This window comes from Mobula hypostoma, chromosome 4 (genome assembly GCF_963921235.1).
Source record: "Mobula hypostoma chromosome 4, sMobHyp1.1, whole genome shotgun sequence".
Lineage (NCBI taxonomy): Eukaryota > Metazoa > Chordata > Chondrichthyes > Myliobatiformes > Myliobatidae > Mobula > Mobula hypostoma.
This window is the reverse complement of record NC_086100.1, coordinates 200,469,325-200,493,477: the sequence shown is the minus strand read 5'-3', so window position 1 is coordinate 200,493,477 and position 24,153 is coordinate 200,469,325. Positions and strand designations below refer to the sequence as shown.

General features: G+C 61.3%; 1 protein-coding gene across 1 annotated transcript in view; it reads left to right on the top strand.

Moving 5' to 3' along the window:
• The window catches only part of LOC134345031 (retinol dehydrogenase 11-like), a 67,840-nt gene that overhangs the window by 27,188 nt on the left and 16,499 nt on the right, over nucleotides 1-24,153 (top strand). The window lies entirely within an intron of this gene.

Here is a 24,153-nt window from a genome sequence, read left to right as displayed (position 1 = left end):
CCTCGCTCTCTCCCCCACACTCGACCCTCCCTCGCTCTCTCCCCCACACTCAACTCTCCCTCACTCTCTCCCCCACACTCAACCCCCCCTCGCTCTCTCTCCCACACTCTACCCCCCCTCGCTCTCTTCCCACACTCAACCCCGCCTCGCACTCTCTCCCACAATCAACCCCCCTTCGCTCTCTGCCCCACACTCAACCCCCGCTCGCTCTCTCCCCCACACTCGACCCCCCCTCGCTCTCTCTCCCACACTCGACCTCGCTCTCTCCCCCACACTCAAACCCCCCCGCTCTCTCCCCCACACTCAAACCCCCCTCGCTCTCTCCCCCACACTCGACCCTCGCTCGCTCTCTCCCCCACACTCAACTCTCCCTCACTCTCTCCCCCACACTCAACCCCCCCTCGCTCTCTCTGCAACACTCAACCCCCCCCTCGCTCTCTCCCCGACACTCAACCCCCCCTTGCTCTCTCTCCCACACTCTACCCCCCCTCGCTCTCTTCCCACACTCAACCCCGCCTCGCACTCTCTCCCACAATCAACCCCCCCTCGCTCTCTGCCCCACACTCAACCCCCGCTCGCTCTCTCCCCCACACTCGACCCCCCCTCGCTCTCTCTCCCACACTCGACCCCCCCTCGCTCTCTCTCCCACACTCGACCTCGCTCTCTCACCCACACTCAACCCCCCTCACTCTCTCCCCCACACTCAACCCCCCTCACTCTCTACCCCACACTCAACCCCCCCTCACTCTCTCCCCCACACTCAACCCCCCTCACTCTCTCCCCCACACTCAACCCCCCTCACTCTCTCCCCCACACTCGACCTCGCTCTCTCCCCCTCACTCAACCCCCCCTCGCTCTCTCTCCCACACTCAACCGCCCCTCGCTCTCTCCCCAACACTCAACACCCCCTTGCTCTCTCTCCCACACTCTACCCCCCCTCGCTCTCTTCCCACACTCAACCGCCCCTCGCTCTCTCCCCACACTCAACCCCCCCTTGCTCTCTCTCCCACAATCAACCCCCCCTCACTCTCTGCCCCACACTCAACCCCTGCTCGCTCTCTCCCCCACACTCGACCCCCCCTCGCTCTCTCCCCCACACTCAACCCCCCTCACTCTCTCCCCCACACTCAACCACCCCTCACTCTCTCCCCCACACTTGACCTCGCTCTTTCCCCCACACTCGAACCCCCTTGCTCTCTCCCCCACACTCAACCTCCCTCACTCTCTCCACCACACTCAGCCCCCCCTCGCTCTCTCCCCACACTCGACCCCCCCGCTCTCTCCCCCACTCTCAACCCCCCCTCGCTCTCTCCCCCACACTCGAACCCCCCTTGCTCTCTCCCCACACTCAACCCCCCTCGCTCTCTCCCCCACACTTGACCCCCCTCACTCTCTCCCCACACTCACTCAACCCCCCTTGATCTCTCCCCCACACTCAACCCCCGCTCGCTCTCTCCCCCACACTCAACCCCCCTCGCTCTCTCCCCCACACTCAACCCCCCTCGCTCTCTCCCCAACTCTCAACCACCCCTCGCTCTCTCCCCCACACTCAACCCCCTCGCTCTCTCCCCCACACTCAAACCTCAGTCGCTCTCTCCGCAACACTCAACCCCCCTCACTCTCTCCCCCACACTTGACCCTCCTTCGCTCTCTCCCCCACACTCAACGCTCCCTCACTCTCTCCCCCACACTCAACCCCCCCTCGCTCTCTCCCCCACACTCAAACCCCCTCGCTCTCTCCCCCACACTCAACCCCCCCCTCGCTCTCTCCCCCACACTCAACCAACCTCGCTCTCTCCCCAACACTCAAACCCCTCACTCTCTCCCCCACACTCAACCCCCCCTCGCTCTCTCCGCACACTCAACCCCCCTTGCTCTCTCCCCCACACTCAACCCCCCTCGCTCTCTCCCCCACACTCAACCCCCCCCTTGCTCGATCCCCCCACACTCAACCCCCCTTCGCTCGATTCCCCCCACACTGAACCCCCCCTCGCTCTCTCCCCCACACTCAAACCCCCTCGATCTCTCCCCCACACTCAAACCCCCCTCGCTCTCTCTCCCACACTCAACGCCCCCTTGCTCTCTCTCCCACACTCAACCCCCCCTCGCTCTCTCCCCCACTCTCGAACCCCCTTGCTCTCTCCGCAACACTCAACCCCCCCTCGCTCTCTCCCCCACACTCGAACCCCCTTGCTATCTCCCTACACTCAACCCCCCCTTGCTCTCTCTCCCACACTCTACCCCCTCGCTCTCTCCCCACACTCAACCCCCCCTCGCTCTCTCCCCCACACTTGACCCCCCTCACTCTCTCCCCACACTCACTCAACCCCCCTTGCTCTCTCCCCCACACTCAACCCCCTCGCTCTCTCCCCCACACTCAACCCCCCTCGCTCTCTCCCCAACACTCAACCACCCCTCGCACTCTCCCCACACTCAACCCCCTCGCTCTCTCCCCCACACTCAAACCTCAGTCGCTCTCTCCGCAACACTCAACCCCCCTCACTCTCTCCCCCACACTTGACCCTCCTTCGCTCTCTCCCCCACACTCAACGCTCCCTCACTCTCTCCCCCACACTCAACCCCCCCTCGCACTCTCCCCCACACTCAAACCCCCTCGCTCTCTCCCCCACACTCAACCCCCCCCTCGCTCTCTCCCCCACACTCAACCCCCCCTCGCTCTCTCCGCACACTCAACCCCCCTTGCTCTCTCCCCCACACTCAACCCCCCTCGCTCTCTCCCCCACACTCAACACCCCCTTGCTCGATCCCCCCACACTCAACCCCCCTTCGCTCGATTCCCCCCACACTGAACCCCCCCTCGCTCTCTCCCCCACACTCAAACCCCCTCGATCTCTCCCCCACACTCAAACCCCCCTCGCTCTCTCCCCCACACTCGACCCTCCCTCGATCTCTCCCCCACACTCAACTCTCCCTCACTCTCTCCCCCACACTCAACCCCCCCTCGCTCTCTCTCCCACACTCAACCCCCCCTTGCTCTCTCTCCCACACTCAACCCCCCCTCGCTCTCTCCCCCACACTCGAACCCCCTTGCTCTCTCCGCAACACTCAACCCCCCCTCGCTCTCTCCCCCACACTCGAACCCCCTTGCTCTCTCCCCACACTCAAACCCCCCTTGCTCTCTCTCCCACACTCTACCCCCTCGCTCTCTCCCCACACTCAACCCCCCCTCGCTCTCTCTCCCACAATCAACCCCCTCTCGCTCTCTCCCCCACACTCGACCCCCCCTCGCTCTCTCTCCCACACTCGACCTCGCTCTCTCCCCCACACTCAACCCCCCTCACTCTCTCCCCCACACACAACCCCCCCTCACTCTCTCCCCCACACTCGACCTCGCTCTCTCCCCCACACTCGAACCCCCTTGCTCTCTCCCCCACACTCAACCTCCCTCACTCTCTCCACCACACTCAGCCGCCCCTCGCTCTCTCCCCACACTCGACCCCCCCGCTCTCTCCCCCACACTCAACCCCCCCTCGCTCTCTCCCCCACACTCGAACCCCCCTTGCTCTCTCCCCACACTCTACCCCCCTCGCTCTCTCCCCACACTCAACCCCCCTCGCTCTCTCCCCCACAATCAACCCCCCTCGCTCTCTCCCCCACACTCGACCCCCGCTCGCTCTCTCCCCCACACTCGACCCCCCTCGCTCTCTCCCCCACACTCGACCCCCCCCTCGCTCTCTCTCCCACAGTCGACCTCGCTCTCTCCCCCACACTCAACCCCCCCTCGCTCTCTCCGCCACACTCAACCCCCCTTGCTCTCTCCCCACACTCAACCCCCCTCGCTCTCTCCCCACACTCAACCCCCCCTCGCTCTCTCCGCCACACTCAACCCCCCTCACTCTCTCCCCAACACTCGACCCCCCTCACTCTCTCCCCACACTGAGCCCCTCCTCGCTCTCTCCCCCACTCAACCCCCCTCGCTCTCTCCCCCACACTTGACCCCCCTCACTCTCTCCCCACACTCACTCAACCCCCCCTCGCTCTCTCTCCCACACTCAACCCCCCCTTGCTCTCTCTCCCACACTCAACCCCCCCTCGCTCTCTCCCCCACACTCGAACCCCCTTGCTCTCTCCGCAACACTCAACCCCCCCTCGCTCTCTCCCACACACTCGAACCCCCTTGCTATCTCCCTACACTCAACCCCCCCTTGCTCTCTCTCCCACACTCTACCCCCTCGCTCTCTCCCCACACTCAACCCCCCCTCGCTCTCTCCCCCACACTTGACCCCCCTCACTCTCTCCCCACACTCACTCAACCCCCCTTGCTCTCTCTCCCACACTCAACCCCCTCGCTCTCTCCCCCACACTCAAACCTCAGTCGCTCTCTCCGCAACACTCAACCCCCCTCACTCTCTCCCCCACACTTGACCCTCCTTCGCTCTCTCCCCCACACTCAACGCTCCCTCACTCTCTCCCCCACACTCAACCCCCCCTCGCTCTCTCCCCCACACTCAAACCCCCTCGCTCTCTCCCCCACACTCAACCCCCCCCTCGCTCTCTCCCCCACACTCAACCCCCCTCGCTCTCTCCCCAACACTCAAACCCCTCGCTCTCTCCCCCACACTCAACCCCCCCTCGCTCTCTCCGCACACTCAACCCCCCTTGCTCTCTCCCCCACACTCAACCCCCCTCGCTCTCTCCCCCACACTCAACACCCCCTTGCTCGATCCCCCCACACTCAACCCCCCTTCGCTCGATTCCCCCCACACTGAACCCCCCCCTTGCTCTCTCCCCCACACTCAAACCCCCTCGATCTCTCCCCCATACTCAAACCCCCCTCGCTCTCTACCCCACACTCGACCCTCCCTCGATCTCTCCCCCACACTCAACTCTCCCTCACTCTCTCCACCACACTCAACCCCCCCTCGCTCTCTCTCCCACACTCAACCCCCCCTTGCTCTCTCTCCCACACTCAACCCCCCCTCGCTCTCTCCCCCACACTCGAACCCCCTTTCTCTCTCCGCAACACTCAACCCCCCCTCTCTCTCTCCCCCACACTCGAACCCCCTTGCTCTCTCCCCACACTCAAACCCCCCTTGCTCTCTCTCCCACACTCTACCCCCTCGCTCTCTCCCCACACTCAACCCCCCCTCGCTCTCTCTCCCACAATCAACCCCCTCTCGCTCTCTCCCCCACACTCGACCCCCCCTCGCTCTCTCTCCCACACTCGACCTCGCTCTCTCCCCCACACTCAACCCCCCTCACTCTCTCCCCCACACTCAACCCCCCCTCACTCTCTCCCCCACACTCGACCTCGCTCTCTCCCCCACACTCGAACCCCCTTGCTCTCTCCCCCACACTCAACCTCCCTCACTCTCTCCACCACACTCAGCCGCCCCTCGCTCTCTCCCCACACTCGACCCCCCCGCTCTCTCCCCCACACTCAACCCCCCTCGCTCTCTCCCCCACACTCGAACCCCCCTTGCTCTCTCCCCACACTCTACCCCCCTCGCTCTCTCCCCACACTCAACCCCCCTCGCTCTCTCCCCCACAATCAACCCCCCTCGCTCTCTCCCCCACACTCGACCCCCGCTCGCTCTCTCCCCCACACTCGACCCCCCTCGCTCTCTCCCCCACACTCGACCCCTCCTCGCTCTCTCTCCCACAGTCGACCTCGCTCTCTCCCCCACACTCAACCCCCCCTCGCTCTCTCCGCCACACTCAACCCCCCTTGCTCTCTCCCCACACTCAACCCCCCTCGCTCTCTCCCCACACTCAACCCCCCCTCGCTCTCTCCGCCACACTCAACCCCCCTCACTCTCTCCCCAACACTCGACCCCCCTCACTCTCTCCCCACACTGAGCCCCTCCTCGCTCTCTCCCCCACTCAACCCCCCTCGCTCTCTCCCCCACACTTGACCCCCCTCACTCTCTCCCCACACTCACTCAACCCCCCTTGCTCTCTCCCCCACACTCAACCCCCTCGCTCTCTCCCCCACACTCAACCTCCCCTCGCTCTCTCCCCCACACTCAACCCCCCTCGCTCTCTCCCCCACACTCAAACCCTCTCGCTCTCTCCCCCACACTCAAACCCCCCTCGCTCTCTCCCCCACACTCGACCCTCCCTCGCTCTCTCCCCCACACTCAACTCTCCCTCACTCTCTCCCCCACACTCGACCCCCCTTGCTCTCTTACCACATGCGACCTCGCTCTCTCCCCCACACTCAACCCCCCTCACTCTCTCCCCCACACAACCCCCTCACTCTCTCCCCCACACTCAACCCCACCTCACTCTCTCCCCCACACTCGACCTTGCTCTCTCCCCCACACTCAACTCTCCCTCACTCTCTCCCCCACACTCAACCCCCCTCGCTCTCTCCCCAACACTCGAACCCCCTTGCTCTCTCCCCACACTCAACCCCCCTTGCTCTCTCCCCCACACTCAAACCCCCTCGCTCTCTCCCCACACTCAACCCCCCTTGCTCTCTCTCCCACAATCTACCCCCCTCGCTCTCTCCCCACACTCAACCCCCCCTCGCTCTCTCCCCACACTCAACCCCCCTTCGCTCTCTCTCCCACAATCAACCCCCCCTCGCTCTCTCCCCCACACTCGACCCCCCCTCGCTCTCTCCCCCACACTCGACCCCCCCTTGCTCTCTCTCCCACACTCGACCTCGCTCTCTCCCCCACACTCAACCCCCCTCACTCTCTCCCCCACACTCAACCCCCCTCACTCTCTCCCCCACACTCAACCCCCCCTCACTCTCTCCCCCACACTCGTCCTTGCTCTCTCCCCCACACTCGAACCCCCTCGCTCTCTCCCCCACACTCAATCCCCACACTCTCTCCACCACACTCAGCCCCCCCTTGCTCTCTCCCCACACTCGACCCCCCCGCTCTCTCCCCCACACTAAACTCCCCCCTCGCTCTCTCCGCACACTCAACCCCCCTCGCTCTCTCCCCCGCACTCAAACCCCCTCGCTCTCTCCCCCACACTCAAACCCCCTCACTCTCTCCACCACACTCGACCCTCCCTCGCCCTCTCAGCCACACTCAACTCTCCCTCACTCTCTCTCCCACACTCAACCCCCCCTCGCTCGATCCCCCCACACTCAACCCTCCCTCGCTCGATCCCCCCACCCTCAACCCCCCCTCGCTCTCTCCCCCACACTCAAACCCCCTCGCACTCTCCCCCACACTCAAACCCCCCTCGCTCTCTCCCCCACACTCGACCCTCCCTCGCTCTCTCCCCCACACTCAACTCTCCCTCACTCTCTCCCCCACACTCAACCCCCCTCGCTCTCTCCCCCACACTCGAACCCCCTTGCTCTCTCCCCACACTCAACCCCCCTCGCTCTCTCCCCCACACTCAACTCCCCCCTCGCTCTCTCCGCACACTCAACCCCCCTCGCTCTCTCCCCCGCACTCAAACCCCCTCGCTCTCTCCCCCACACTCAAACCCCCTCACTCTCTCCACCACACTCGACCCTCCCTCGCCCTCTCAGCCACACTCAACTCTCCCTCACTCTCTCTCCCACACTCAACCCCCCCTCGCTCGATCCCCCCACACTCAACCCTCCCTCGCTCGATCCCCCCACCCTCAACCCCCCCTCGCTCTCTCCCCCACACTCAAACCCCCTCGCACTCTCCCCCACACTCAAACCCCCCTCGCTCTCTCCCCCACACTCGACCCTCCCTCGCTCTCTCCCCCACACTCAACTCTCCCTCACTCTCTCCCCCACACTCAACCCCCCTCGCTCTCTCCCCCACACTCGAACCCCCTTGCTCTCTCCCCACACTCAACCCCCCTCGCTCTCTCCCCCACACTCAAACCCCCTCGCTCTCTCCCCCACACTCAACCCCCCTCACTCTCTCCCCCACACTCAAACCCCCCTCGCTCTCTCCCCCACACTCGACCCTCCCTCGCTCTCTCCCCCACACTCAACTCTCCCTCACTCTCTCCCCCACACTCAACCCCCCCTCGCTCTCTCTCCCACACTCTACCCCCCCTCGCTCTCTTCCCACACTCAACCCCGCCTCGCACTCTCTCCCACAATCAACCCCCCTTCGCTCTCTGCCCCACACTCAACCCCCGCTCGCTCTCTCCCCCACACTCGACCCCCCCTCGCTCTCTCTCCCACACTCGACCTCGCTCTCTCCCCCACACTCAAACCCCCCCGCTCTCTCCCCCACACTCAAACCCCCCTCGCTCTCTCCCCCACACTCGACCCTCCCTCGCTCTCTCCCCCACACTCAACTCTCCCTCACTCTCTCCCCGACACTCAACCCCCCCTCGCTCTCTCTGCAACACTCAACCCCCCCCTCGCTCTCTCCCCGACACTCAACCCCCCCTTGCTCTCTCTCCCACACTCTACCCCCCCTCGCTCTCTTCCCACACTCAACCCCGCCTCGCTCTCTCCCCCACACTCAACCCCCCCTCGCACTCTCTCCCACAATCAACCCCCCCTCGCTCTCTGCCCCACACTCAACCCCCGCTCGCTCTCTCCCCCACACTCGACCCCCCCTCGCTCTCTCTCCCACACTCGACCTCGCTCTCTCACCCACACTCAACCCCCCTCACTCTCTCCCCCACACTCAACCCCCCTCACTCTCTACCCCACACTCAACCCCCCCCTCACTCTCTCCCCCACACTCAACCCCCCTCACTCTCTCCCCCACACTCGACCTCGCTCTCTCCCCCTCACTCAACCCCCCCTCGCTCTCTCTCCCACACTCAACCGCCCCTCGCTCTCTCCCCAACACTCAACACCCCCTTGCTCTCTCTCCCACACTCTACCCCCTCTCGCTCTCTTCCCACACTCAACCGCCCCTCGCTCTCTCCCCACACTCAACCCCCCCTTGCTCTCTCTCCCACAATCAACCCCCCCTCACTCTCTGCCCCACACTCAACCCCTGCTCGCTCTCTCCCCCACACTCGACCCCCCCTCGCTCTCTCCCCCACACTCAACCCCCCTCACTCTCTCCCCCACACTCAACCCCCCCTCACTCTCTCCCCCACACTTGACCTCGCTCTTTCCCCCACACTCGAACCCCCTTGCTCTCTCCCCCACACTCAACCTCCCTCACTCTCTCCACCACACTCAGCCCCCCCTCGCTCTCTCCCCACACTCGACCCCCCCGCTCTCTCCCCCACTCTCAACCCCCCCTCGCTCTCTCCCCCACACTCGAACCCCCCTTGCTCTCTCCCCACACTCAACCCCCCTCGCTCTCTCCCCCACACTTGACCCCCCTCACTCTCTCCCCACACTCACTCAACCCCCCTTGATCTCTCCCCCACACTCAACCCCCTCGCTCTCTCCCCCACACTCAACCCCCCTCGCTCTCTCCCCCACACTCGACCCTCCCTCGCTCTCTCCCCCACACTCAACTCTCCCTCACTCTCTCCCCCACACTCAACCCCCTCGCTCTCTCCCCCACACTCGAACCCCCTTGCTCTCTCCCCACACTCAACCCCCCTCGCTCTCTCCCCCACACTCAAACCCCCTCGCTCTCTCCCCCACACTCAACCCCCCTCACTCTCTCCCCCACACTCAAACCCCCCTCGCTCTCTCCCCCACACTCGACCCTCCCTCGCTCTCTCCCCCACACTCAACTCTCCCTCACTCTCTCCCCCACACTCAACCCCCCCTCGCTCTCTCTCCCACACTCTACCCCCCCTCGCTCTCTTCCCACACTCAACCCCGCCTCGCACTCTCTCCCACAATCAACCCCCCTTCGCTCTCTGCCCCACACTCAACCCCCGCTCGCTCTCTCCCCCACACTCGACCCCCCCTCGCTCTCTCTCCCACACTCGACCTCGCTCTCTCCCCCACACTCAAACCCCCCCGCTCTCTCCCCCACACTCAAACCCCCCTCGCTCTCTCCCCCACACTCGACCCTCCCTCGCTCTCTCCCCCACACTCAACTCTCCCTCACTCTCTCCCCGACACTCAACCCCCCCTCGCTCTCTCTGCAACACTCAACCCCCCCCTCGCTCTCTCCCCGACACTCAACCCCCCCTTGCTCTCTCTCCCACACTCTACCCCCCCTCGCTCTCTTCCCACACTCAACCCCGCCTCGCTCTCTCCCCCACACTCAACCCCCCCTCGCACTCTCTCCCACAATCAACCCCCCCTCGCTCTCTGCCCCACACTCAACCCCCGCTCGCTCTCTCCCCCACACTCGACCCCCCCTCGCTCTCTCTCCCACACTCGACCTCGCTCTCTCCCCCACACTCAAACCCCCCCGCTCTCTCCCCCACACTCAAACCCCCCTCGCTCTCTCCCCCACACTCGACCCTCCCTCGCTCTCTCCCCCACACTCAACTCTCCCTCACTCTCTCCCCGACACTCAACCCCCCCTCGCTCTCTCTGCAACACTCAACCCCCCCCTCGCTCTCTCCCCGACACTCAACCCCCCCTTGCTCTCTCTCCCACACTCTACCCCCCCTCGCTCTCTTCCCACACTCAACCCCGCCTCGCTCTCTCCCCCACACTCAACCCCCCCTCGCACTCTCTCCCACAATCAACCCCCCCTCGCTCTCTGCCCCACACTCAACCCCCGCTCGCTCTCTCCCCCACACTCGACCCCCCCTCGCTCTCTCTCCCACACTCGACCTCGCTCTCTCACCCACACTCAACCCCCCTCACTCTCTCCCCCACACTCAACCCCCCTCACTCTCTACCCCACACTCAACCCCCCCCTCACTCTCTCCCCCACACTCAACCCCCCTCACTCTCTCCCCCACACTCGACCTCGCTCTCTCCCCCTCACTCAACCCCCCCTCGCTCTCTCTCCCACACTCAACCGCCCCTCGCTCTCTCCCCAACACTCAACACCCCCTTGCTCTCTCTCCCACACTCTACCCCCTCTCGCTCTCTTCCCACACTCAACCGCCCCTCGCTCTCTCCCCACACTCAACCCCCCCTTGCTCTCTCTCCCACAATCAACCCCCCCTCACTCTCTGCCCCACACTCAACCCCTGCTCGCTCTCTCCCCCACACTCGACCCCCCCTCGCTCTCTCCCCCACACTCAACCCCCCTCACTCTCTCCCCCACACTCAACCCCCCCTCACTCTCTCCCCCACACTTGACCTCGCTCTTTCCCCCACACTCGAACCCCCTTGCTCTCTCCCCCACACTCAACCTCCCTCACTCTCTCCACCACACTCAGCCCCCCCTCGCTCTCTCCCCACACTCGACCCCCCCGCTCTCTCCCCCACTCTCAACCCCCCCTCGCTCTCTCCCCCACACTCGAACCCCCCTTGCTCTCTCCCCACACTCAACCCCCCTCGCTCTCTCCCCCACACTTGACCCCCCTCACTCTCTCCCCACACTCACTCAACCCCCCTTGATCTCTCCCCCACACTCAACCCCCTCGCTCTCTCCCCCACACTCAACCCCCCTCGCTCTCTCCCCCACACTCGACCCTCCCTCGCTCTCTCCCCCACACTCAACTCTCCCTCACTCTCTCCCCCACACTCAACCCCCTCGCTCTCTCCCCCACACTCGAACCCCCTTGCTCTCTCCCCACACTCAACCCCCCTCGCTCTCTCCCCCACACTCAAACCCCCTCGCTCTCTCCCCCACACTCAACCCCCCTCACTCTCTCCCCCACACTCAAACCCCCCTCGCTCTCTCCCCCACACTCGACCCTCCCTCGCTCTCTCCCCCACACTCAACTCTCCCTCACTCTCTCCCCCACACTCAACCCCCCCTCGCTCTCTCTCCCACACTCTACCCCCCCTCGCTCTCTTCCCACACTCAACCCCGCCTCGCACTCTCTCCCACAATCAACCCCCCTTCGCTCTCTGCCCCACACTCAACCCCCGCTCGCTCTCTCCCCCACACTCGACCCCCCCTCGCTCTCTCTCCCACACTCGACCTCGCTCTCTCCCCCACACTCAAACCCCCCCGCTCTCTCCCCCACACTCAAACCCCCCTCGCTCTCTCCCCCACACTCGACCCTCCCTCGCTCTCTCCCCCACACTCAACTCTCCCTCACTCTCTCCCCGACACTCAACCCCCCCTCGCTCTCTCTGCAACACTCAACCCCCCCCTCGCTCTCTCCCCGACACTCAACCCCCCCTTGCTCTCTCTCCCACACTCTACCCCCCCTCGCTCTCTTCCCACACTCAACCCCGCCTCGCTCTCTCCCCCACACTCAACCCCCCCTCGCACTCTCTCCCACAATCAACCCCCCCTCGCTCTCTGCCCCACACTCAACCCCCGCTCGCTCTCTCCCCCACACTCGACCCCCCCTCGCTCTCTCTCCCACACTCGACCTCGCTCTCTCCCCCACACTCAAACCCCCCCGCTCTCTCCCCCACACTCAAACCCCCCTCGCTCTCTCCCCCACACTCGACCCTCCCTCGCTCTCTCCCCCACACTCAACTCTCCCTCACTCTCTCCCCGACACTCAACCCCCCCTCGCTCTCTCTGCAACACTCAACCCCCCCCTCGCTCTCTCCCCGACACTCAACCCCCCCTTGCTCTCTCTCCCACACTCTACCCCCCCTCGCTCTCTTCCCACACTCAACCCCGCCTCGCTCTCTCCCCCACACTCAACCCCCCCTCGCACTCTCTCCCACAATCAACCCCCCCTCGCTCTCTGCCCCACACTCAACCCCCGCTCGCTCTCTCCCCCACACTCGACCCCCCCTCGCTCTCTCTCCCACACTCGACCTCGCTCTCTCACCCACACTCAACCCCCCTCACTCTCTCCCCCACACTCAACCCCCCTCACTCTCTCCCCCACACTCGACCTCGCTCTCTCCCCCTCACTCAACCCCCCCTCGCTCTCTCTCCCACACTCAACCGCCCCTCGCTCTCTCCCCAACACTCAACACCCCCTTGCTCTCTCTCCCACACTCTACCCCCTCTCGCTCTCTTCCCACACTCAACCGCCCCTCGCTCTCTCCCCACACTCAACCCCCCCTTGCTCTCTCTCCCACAATCAACCCCCCCTCACTCTCTGCCCCACACTCAACCCCTGCTCGCTCTCTCCCCCACACTCGACCCCCCCTCGCTCTCTCCCCCACACTCAACCCCCCTCACTCTCTCCCCCACACTCAACCCCCCCTCACTCTCTCCCCCACACTTGACCTCGCTCTTTCCCCCACACTCGAACCCCCTTGCTCTCTCCCCCACACTCAACCTCCCTCACTCTCTCCACCACACTCAGCCCCCCCTCGCTCTCTCCCCACACTCGACCCCCCCGCTCTCTCCCCCACTCTCAACCCCCCCTCGCTCTCTCCCCCACACTCGAACCCCCCTTGCTCTCTCCCCACACTCAACCCCCCTCGCTCTCTCCCCCACACTTGACCCCCCTCACTCTCTCCCCACACTCACTCAACCCCCCTTGATCTCTCCCCCACACTCAACCCCCTCGCTCTCTCCCCCACACTCAACCCCCCTCGCTCTCTCCCCAACACTCAACCACCCCTCGCTCTCTCCCCCACACTCAACCCCCTCGCTCTCTCCCCCACACTCAAACCTCAGTCGCTCTCTCCGCAACACTCAACCCCCCTCACTCTCTCCCCCACACTTGACCCTCCTTCGCTCTCTCCCCCACACTCAACGCTCCCTCACTCTCTCCCCCACACTCAACCCCCCCTCGCTCTCTCCCCCACACTCAAACCCCCTCGCTCTCTCCCCCACACTCAACCCCCCCCTCGCTCTCTCCCCCACACTCAACCAACCTCGCTCTCTCCCCAACACTCAAACCCCTCACTCTCTCCCCCACACTCAACCCCCCCTCGCTCTCTCCGCACACTCAACCCCGCTTGCTCTCTCCCCCACACTCAACCCCCCTCGCTCTCTCCCCCACACTCAACCCCCCCTTGCTCGATCCCCCCACACTCAACCCCCCTTCGCTCGATTCCCCCCACACTGAACCCCCCCTCGCTCTCTCCCCCACACTCAAACCCCCTCGATCTCTCCCCCACACTCAAACCCCCCTCGCTCTCTCTCCCACACTCAACGCCCCCTTGCTCTCTCTCCCACACTCAACCCCCCCTCGCTCTCTCCCCCACTCTCGAACCCCCTTGCTCTCTCCGCAACACTCAACCCCCCCTCGCTCTCTCCCCCACACTCGAACCCCCTTGCTATCTCCCTACACTCAACCCCCCCTTGCTCTCTCTCCCACACTCTACCCCCTCGCTCTCTCCCCACACTCAACCCCCCCTCGCTCTCTCCCCCACACTTGACCCCCCTCACTCTCTCCCCACACTCACTCAACCCCCCTTGCTCTCTCCCCCACACTCAACCCCCTCGCTCTCTCCCCCACACTCAACCCCCCTCGCTCTCTCCCCAACACTCAACCACCCCTCGCACTCTCCCCACACTCAACCCCCTCGCTCTCTCCCCCACACTCAAACCTCAGTCGCTCTCTCCCCCACACTCAACCCCCCCTCGCTCTCTCCCCCACACTCAAACCCCCTCGCTCTCTCCCCCACACTCAACCCCCCCCTCGCTCTCTCCCCCACACTCAACCCCCCTCGCTCTCTCCCCAACACTCAAACCCCTCGCTCTCTCCCCCACACTCAACCCCCCCTCGCTCTCTCCGCACACTCAACCCCCCTTGCTCTCTCCCCCACACTCAACCCCCCTCGCTCTCTCCCCCACACTCAACACCCCCTTGCTCGATCCCCCCACACTCAACCCCCCTTCGCTCGATTCCCCCCACACTGAACCCCCCCTCGCTCTCTCCCCCACACTCAAACCCCCTCGATCTCTCCCCCACACTCAAACCCCCCTCGCTCTCTCCCCCACACTCGACCCTCCCTCGATCTCTCCCCCACACTCAACTCTCCCTCACTCTCTCCCCCACACTCAACCCCCCCTCGCTCTCTCTCCCACACTCAACCCCCCCTTGCTCTCTCTCCCACACTCAACCCCCCCTCGCTCTCTCCCCCACACTCGAACCCCCTTGCTCTCTCCGCAACACTCAACCCCCCCTCGCTCTCTCCCCCACACTCGAACCCCCTTGCTCTCTCCCCACACTCAAACCCCCCTTGCTCTCTCTCCCACACTCTACCCCCTCGCTCTCTCCCCACACTCAACCCCCCCTCGCTCTCTCTCCCACAATCAACCCCCTCTCGCTCTCTCCCCCACACTCGACCCCCCCTCGCTCTCTCTCCCACACTCGACCTCGCTCTCTCCCCCACACTCAACCCCCCTCACTCTCTCCCCCACACTCAACCCCCCCTCACTCTCTCCCCCACACTCGACCTCGCTCTCTCCCCCACACTCGAACCCCCTTGCTCTCTCCCCCACACTCAACCTCCCTCACTCTCTCCACCACACTCAGCCGCCCCTCGCTCTCTCCCCACACTCGACCCCCCCGCTCTCTCCCCCACACTCAACCCCCCCTCGCTCTCTCCCCCACACTCGAACCCCCCTTGCTCTCTCCCCACACTCTACCCCCTCGCTCTCTCCCCACACTCAACCCCCCTCGCTCTCTCCCCCACAATCAACCCCCCTCGCTCTCTCCCCCACACTCGACCCCCGCTCGCTCTCTCCCCCACACTCGACCCCCCTCGCTCTCTCCCCCACACTCGACCCCCCCCTCGCTCTCTCTCCCACAGTCGACCTCGCTCTCTCCCCCACACTCAACCCCCCCTCGCTCTCTCCGCCACACTCAACCCCCCTTGCTCTCTCCCCACACTCAACCCCCCTCGCTCTCTCCCCACACTCAACCCCCCCTCGCTCTCTCCGCCACACTCAACCCCCCTCACTCTCTCCCCAACACTCGACCCCCCTCACTCTCTCCCCACACTGAGCCCCTCCTCGCTCTCTCCCCCACTCAACCCCCCTCGCTCTCTCCCCCACACTTGACCCCCCTCACTCTCTCCCCACACTCACTCAACCCCCCCTCGCTCTCTCTCCCACACTCAACCCCCCCTTGCTCTCTCTCCCACACTCAACCCCCCCTCGCTCTCTCCCCCACACTCGAACCCCCTTGCTCTCTCCGCAACACTCAACCCCCCCTCGCTCTCTCCCCCACACTCGAACCCCCTTGCTATCTCCCTACACTCAACCCCCCCTTGCTCTCTCTCCCACACTCTACCCCCTCGCTCTCTCCCCACACTCAACCCCCCCTCGCTCTCTCCCCCACACTTGACCCCCCTCACTCTCTCCCCACACTCACTCAACCCCCCTTGCTCTCTCCCCCACACTCAACCCCCTCGCTCTCTCCCCCACACTCAACCCCCCTCGCGCTCTCCCCAACACTCAACCACCCCTCGCACTCTCCCCACACTCAACGCCCTCGCTCTCTCCCCCACACTCAAACCTCAGTCGCTCTCTCCGCAACACTCAACCCCCCTCACTCTCTCCCCCACACTTGACCCTCCTTCGCTCTCTCCCCCACACTCAACGCTCCCTCACTCTCTCCCCCACACTCAACCCCCCCTCGCTCTCTCCCCCACACTCAAACCCCCTCGCTCTCTCCCCCACACTCAACCCCCCCCTCGCTCTCTCCCCCACACTCAACCCTCCTCGCTCTCTCCCCAACACTCAAACCCCTCGCTCTCTCCCCCACACTCAACCCCCCCTCGCTCTCTCCGCACACTCAACCCCCCTTGCTCTCTCCCCCACACTCAACCCCCCTCGCTCTCTCCCCCACACTCAACACCCCCTTGCTCGATCCCCCCACACTCAACCCCCCTTCGCTCGATTCCCCCCACACTGAACCCCCCCTTGCTCTCTCCCCCACACTCAAACCCCCTCGATCTCTCCCCCACACTCAAACCCCCCTCGCTCTCTCCCCCACACTCGACCCTCCCTCGATCTCTCCCCCACACTCAACTCTCCCTCACTCTCTCCCCCACACTCAACCCCCCCTCGCTCTCTCTCCCACACTCAACCCCCCCTTGCTCTCTCTCCCACACTCAACCCCCCCTCGCTCTCTCCCCCACACTCGAACCCCCTTGCTCTCTCCGCAACACTCAACCCCCCCTCTCTCTCTCCCCCACACTCGAACCCCCTTGCTCTCTCCGCCACACTCAACCCCCCTTGCTCTCTCCCCACACTCAACCCCCCTCGCTCTCTCCCCACACTCAACCCCCCCTCGCTCTCTCCGCCACACTCAACCCCCCTCACTCTCTCCCCAACACTCGACCCCCCTCACTCTCTCCCCACACTGAGCCCCTCCTCGCTCTCTCCCCCACTCAACCCCCCTCGCTCTCTCCCCCACACTTGACCCCCCTCACTCTCTCCCCACACTCACTCAACCCCCCTTGCTCTCTCCCCCACACTCAACCCCCTCGCTCTCTCCCCCACACTCAACCCCCCTCGCTCTCTCCCCAACACTCAACCACCCCTCGCTCTCTCCCCACACTCAACCCCCCTCGCTCTCTCCCCCACACTCAAACCTCACTCGCTCTCTCCGCAACACTCAACCCCCCTCACTCTCTCCCCCACACTCAACCCCCCTCGCTCTCTCCCCCACACTCAAACCCCCTCACTCTCTCCCCCACACTCAACCCCCCCCTCGCTCTCTCCCCCACACTCAACCCCCCTCGCTCTCTCCCCAACACTCAAACCCCCTCGCTCTCTCCCCCACACTCAACCCCCCCTCACTCTCTCCGCACACTCAACCCCCCTCGCTCTCTCCCCCACACTCAACCCCCCTCGCTCTCTCCCCCACACTCAACCCCCCCTCGCTCGATCCCCCCACACTCAAACCCCCTTCGCTCGATCCCCCCACACTGAACCCCCCCTCGCTCTCTCCCCCACACTCAAACCCCCTCGCTCTCTCCCCCACACTCAAACCCCCCTCGCTCTCTCCCCCACACTCGACCCTCCCTCGCTCTCTCCCCCACACTCAACTCTCCCTCACTCTCTCCCCCACACTCAACCCCCCCTCGCTCTCTCCCCCACACTCGACCCTCCCTCGCTCTCTCCCCCACACTCAACTCTCCCTCACTCTCTCCCCCACACTCAACCCCCCCTCGCTCTCTCTCCCACACTCAACCCCCCTCGCTCTCTCCCCCACACTCGAACCCCCTTGCTCTCTCCGCAACACTCAACCCCCCCTCGCTCTCTCCCCCACACTCGAACCCCCTTGCTCTCTCCCCACACTCAACCCCCCTCGCTCTCTCCCCACACTCAACCCCCCCTCGCTCTCTCTCCCACAATCAACCCCCCCTCGCTCTCTCCCCCACACTCGACCCCCGCTCGCTCTCTCCCCCACACTTGATCCCCCCTCGCTCTTTCTCCCACACTCGACCTCGCTCTCTCCCCCACACTCAACCCCCCTCACTCTCTCCCCCACACTCGACCCCCCTCACTCTCTCCCCCACACTCAACCCCCCTCACTCTCTCCCCCACACTCAACCCCCCCTCACTCTCTCCCCCACACTCGACCTCGCTCTCTCCCCCACACTCGAACCCCCCTCGCTCTCTCCCCCACACTCAACCCCCTCACACTCTCTCCCCCGCACTCGAACCCCCTCGCTCTCTTCCCCACACTCAACCCCCCCTCGCTCTCTCCCCCACTCTCAACCCCCCTTGCTCTCTCCCCCACACTCACCAGAGGTCGTGGTACATGTTGGTACCAATGGCACAGGCAGGAGAGGGGTAGTGGTCCACTGCAGTAAGCTGAGGGAGTTGGGAAGGAGGCTAGAGAGCAGAACCTCCAAGGTGGTCATCTCCGATTACTCCCAGTGCCACGAGCTGGTGAAGGTCGGAACAGGAAGATAGCACAGATGAATGAGTAGCTGAGCAGATGGTGCAGGGGGCAGGGTTTCAAGTTCCTGGATCAGTGGAACCTTTTCTGGGAAGGGGTGACCTGTACAAGTGGGATGAGTTGCACCTGAACTGGAGGGGAACCAATATCCTGGGAGGGAGGTTTGCTAATGCTACTGGGGAGGGTTTGAATTATAAATGCGGGGGCGTGGGAACCATAGTGAAAAAGCAGAGAATGGGCCAGTTGGTTCACAGGTAGAGACAGCTCGTAGGGAGTTTGTGAGGAAGGACAGGCAGTTGTTAGAGCAAAGATGCACTCAGCCTGATGGTTTCAGATGTGTCTATTTTAATGCAAGGAGTATCATAAACAAGGCAGATTAAACTAGAGCGTGAATCAATATGTGGAACTATGATATTGTGGCCATTACAGAGACTTGGATGTCTCAGGAGCAGGAATGACTGCTGAGTGTTCCGGGCTTTAGAAGTTTCAAAAAGAACAGAGAGGGAGGCAAAAGAGGTGGGGGAGTGGCATTGCTAATCAGAGATAGTGTCACGGCTGCAGAAAAGGAGGAAGTCATGGAGGGATTGTCTACTGAGTCATTCTGGGTGTAAGTTAGAAACAGGAAGGGGGCAACAACTCCACTGGGAGTTTTTATAGACCCACTAATAGTAGCAGAGATATTGAGAAGCAGATAGGGAGGCAGATTCTGGAATAGTTCAATAATAATAGGGTTGTTGTGATGATTGATTTTAACTTTCCAAATATTGTCTGACAAATATTAACATATGACACAAAGGTTGGAGGTGTATAACACAGAGGTTGGAGGTGTTGTGGATAGTGTGGAGGGCTGACAGAGGTTACAGCGGGACATCGATAGGATGCAAAACTGGGCTGAGAAGTGGCAGATGGAGTTCAACCCAGATCAGTGTGAAGTGGTTCATTTTGGTAGGTCAAATATGATGGCAGAATATAGTATTAATGGTAAGACTCTCGGCAGTGTGGAGGATCAGAGGGATCTTGGGGTCCGAGTCCATAGGACGCTCAAAGCAGCTGAGCAGATTGACGTTGTGGTTAAGGAGGCATATGGTGTATTGGCCTTCATCAATCGTGAAGTTGAATTTAGGAGCCGAGAGGTTATGTTGCAGCTATATAGGACCCTGGTCAGACCCCACTTGGAGTACTGTGCTCAGTTCTGGTCGCCTCACTACAGGAAGGACGTGGAAACCATAGAAAGGGTGCAGAGGAGATTTACAAGGATGTTGCCTGGATTGGGGAGCATGCCTTATGAAAACAGGTTGAGTGAACTCGGCCTTTTCTCCTTGGAGTGACGGAGGATGAGAGGTGACCTGATAGAGGAGAAGTCAGGAGTAAGTTTTTTACACAGAGAGCGGTGAGTGCATGGAATGGGCTGCCAGCAATGGTGGTGGAGGCGGATACAATAGGGTCTTTTAAGAGACTTTTGGATAGGTACATGGAGCTTAGAATAATAGAGGGCTCTGGGTAACCCTGGTAATTTCTAAGGTAGGGACATGTTCAGCACAGCATTGTGGGCCGAAGGGCCTGTATTGTGCTGTAGGTTTTCTACATTTTCTATCTCCTCAGAGCAAGAGGTTTGGATGAGGAGGAGTTTGTTAGGTGTGTTCAGGAAGGTTTCCTGACACAATATGTAGATAAGCCAGCTAGAGGAGAGGCTGTACTTAATCTAGTATTGGGAAATACACGTGGTCGGGTGTTGGATCTCTCCGTGGGAGAACACTTTGCCGGTAGTGATCACAACTCTATCTCCTCTACCTTAGCGTTGGAGGGGGATAGGAGCAGACAATTTGGGAAAACATTTAATTGGGGTAGGGGGAAATATGATGCTATTAGGCAGAAACTTGGGAACATAGATTGGGAGCAGATGTTCTCAGGGAAATGCACAGCAGAAATGTGGCAAACGTCAGGGAACATTTGTATGGAGTTCTGCATCAGTATTCCATTGAGACAGGGAAAGGATGGTAGGGCTAAAGAACCATGGAGCACAAGGTATGTAATAAATCCAGTTAAGAAGAAAAGAAAAGCTTATGAAAGGTTCAAGAAACCAGGTACTGTAGAGCTCTAGAAAATACAAGGTTGCCAGGAAGGAGCTTAAGAAGGAAATTAGGAGAGCCAGAAGGGGCCCTGAGAAGGCCTTGGCGGACAGGATTAAGGAAAACCCCAAGGCATTCTACAAGTATGTGAAGAGCAAGAGGATGAGTCGAGTGAGAATAGGACCAACCAGGAGCGAGAGAGGAAACATGTGCATAGAGCTGGAGGAGGTAGCGGAGATACTTAATGAATACTTTGCTTTCAGTGTTCACCGGTGAAAAGGATTTTGGCGATTGTAGGGATGATTACAGAGGACTGAAAAGCTTGAGCATATAGTCATTAAGAAAGAAGAGCTGGGAGAGAGAGAACCTGTGGTTTGTGGGTTGTCGGATGTCGGATGAAATGGGAAGCCTTTGGAGTAACTTTGGTCTGTCTTTGCTATTGTTTAGCACACGCTGGGACTCGGTGACGGTCCTGATGCTCATTTATTTTTGCTGGGAGGGGAGGGGGGATTGTTGCTCGTTGCTGCTTGCGCGGGGGGTTGGGGGGGGATCATGGCCCTTCCTTGGTTCCAAACAGAGGCTTAGAGATATTTTTGGCATCATCAGGTACCTTTAGTAATTGGCATTCGGTCGACTTCATCGCCAGGGACATGGCATGCAAATGGTGGATAGACGTCCAGCAAATTGTAACTGTCCCAGCCAATCATGCCCCCACAACGCTGGCCCTCCTGCTTTTACCAATGTGGCTTGTTGGTTGTTGTATTTCCCTGCCATGAACGTCATTCCCACAGAAGGTATCTTTTCACACAACTAAACATACTTGGTGAGTGATTTCAAGAAGCAGCTGTCACACCTTCAAAGAATTCATTCTGGCTTGTGAGGCAGAACCTGCCCCTCACAAAAAACATCCTGACTATCCCTAATCAGACCACACTTCTCAAATTCTTATAAATCCTGTCTCTAAGTCTCTAAATAAAATGGACGATCTTGAAATTCAGCTACAGATTGGCAAGTTGTGGCCATCTCTGAAACTCGGCTAAAGGATGGCTGCCATTGAGAGCTGAACATCCAAGGATATACGGTGTATCAGAAAGTTGGGTTAGTAGGCAGAGGGGGTGGTGTGGCTCTGTGTATAAAAAATAACATTAAACCATTAGAAAGGGATGATATAGGATTGGAGGGTGTAGAGTCTCTATGGGTTGAGTTAAGAAATGACAAGGGTAAAAGTACCCTAATGGCAGTTGTATACAGGCCTCCAAACAGAAGCTGGGATGTGGATTACAAATTTCAGCGGGAGATAGAAAAGGCGTGTCAGAAAGGCAATGTCATGATAATCGTTGGGGATTTTAACATAAAACTGGATTGGGAAAACCAGCCCAGTACTGGACCTCAAGAGAGAATTTGTAGAATGTCTAAGGAAGCCAGAGAGAACAAGGGCAACCTGTCAGTGTTGTGGCTCGACCTGGCAAATGCATATGGCTCCATCCTGCACAAGCGGGTGCAGTTCACACTGACCAAATATCACGTCCCCAGCAGAATCAGAGACCTTATCGCTGATTATTACAGCAACTTCAGGATGAGGGTCTCTTCAGGAGCAATTACATCAAGCTGGCACAAGGTGGAGATTGGCATCATCACAGGGTGCACTATCTCAGTGACACTGTTCTCCCTAGCCATGAACATGCTCACTAAGTCTGCTGAACCAGAGTGCAGAGGGCCCAGAATGAATTCCGCTCAACGGCAACCACCTATCAGGGCATTCATGGATGACCTCACAGTCACCACAGAATCAGTCCCAGGCTGCCAGAGGATTCTGCAAGGGCTCGAAAAGCTGGTGGAGTGGGCCCGGATGCATTTCAAACCAGCCAAATCAAGATCGATGGTGCTGAGGAAAGGGAAGGTGGAGAACAAGTTCCGGTTCAGCATCGCAGGCACAGCCATCCCAACCATCACAGAAAAGCCAGTCAAGAGCTTAGGCAAAGTTTTTGACAGCTCTTTAAGGGACACAACATCCATTCAGGCAACCTGCACTGAGTTGGATGGCTGGCTGAAATCGGTGGACAAGTCTGGCCTACCTGGGAAGTTTAAAGCCTGGGTGTATCAGCATGGGATTCCTCCCAGAATCCTATGGCTCCTCCTCGTCTATGCAGTTCCGATCTCGACAGTCGAAGCCTTAGAGAGGAGGGTTAGCAACCACCTCAGGAGATGGCCGGGGCTGCCAAAGAGCCTGAGCAGCATCGCACTCTATGGACACCACAACAAACTGCGACTGCCCTTCAAATTCTTGCAGGAAGAATTCAAGGTAACAAGAGCCAGAGAAGTGCTACAGTATAGGAACTCAAGTGATCCAAAGGTGGCTAGAGCAGGGATCCAAGTAAGTACTGGCAGGAAGTGGAGGGCAGAGGAAGCTGTTCAGGAGGCAGAGGTGAGGCTGCGTCACAGGAGGCTGGTGGGAGTGGTCACACAAGGCCGAGCTGGGCTAGGATCCTTTCCAACTCCCCAAATGGACACCAGAGGGAAGGAAAGGCGTCGTCTAGTTCAGGAAGAGGTGAGAGCAGTAGTGGAGGAGACGAGAACCTGCAAGGCGGTGGGAATGAAGCAACAGGGAGCTTGGACAAGATGGGAGAATGCGGTTGAGAGGAAAGTGACCTGGGCTGATCTTTGGAAAGCCGAACCACACCGCATCCAATTTCTCATCCAGGCAGTGTACGATGTGCTTCCAAGCCCATCAAACCTGCACACATGGGGCAAGGCAGAGTCATCTGCGTGCCTACTGTGCTCCAAACGAGGAAACCTGGAGCACATCCTCAGTGGCTGCGCAAGGGCACTTGGTGACGGACAGTACAGGTGGAGACATGATCAGGTCCTGAAGACCATTGCTGAAGCCATCAGTGCAGGAGTTGAGTGGGCGAAGCAATCCCGACCCTCCAAGCAGACCATTGCCTTTGTCAGAGCTGGAGAGCAGCCAATACCTGCCAAAAGGACATCTGCAGGCATTCTGACCTCTGCAAGGGACTGGCAGCTGTTGGTGGACCTCGAAGGGCAACTGAAGTTCCCCAACCATATCGCAGCCACCATCCTGCGACCAGACATTGTCCTAGTGTCTGAGTCTACTAAGCAAGTGGTGCTCCTGGAGCTGACAGTCCCATGGGAAGATAGATTGGAAGAGGCCTTTGAAAGGAAGCTCTCCAAGTACGCAGGACTGGTCAGCAACTGTCAGCAGGCTGGATGGAGAGCGAGGTGTCTCCCAGTGGAGGTTGGTTGTAGGGGATTCGTAGCCCGTTCTTTAGTTACAGCCTTCAGCATTTTGGGCATCAAGCGAGAGAGGAAGAGGAGAGCCATCCGCAGTACCACCGATGTGGCAGAGAGGGCCTCAAGATGGCTGTGGCTCAAAAGAGGGGAGCCATGGAGTCATAAGTAGCTAGCCATCTGGACA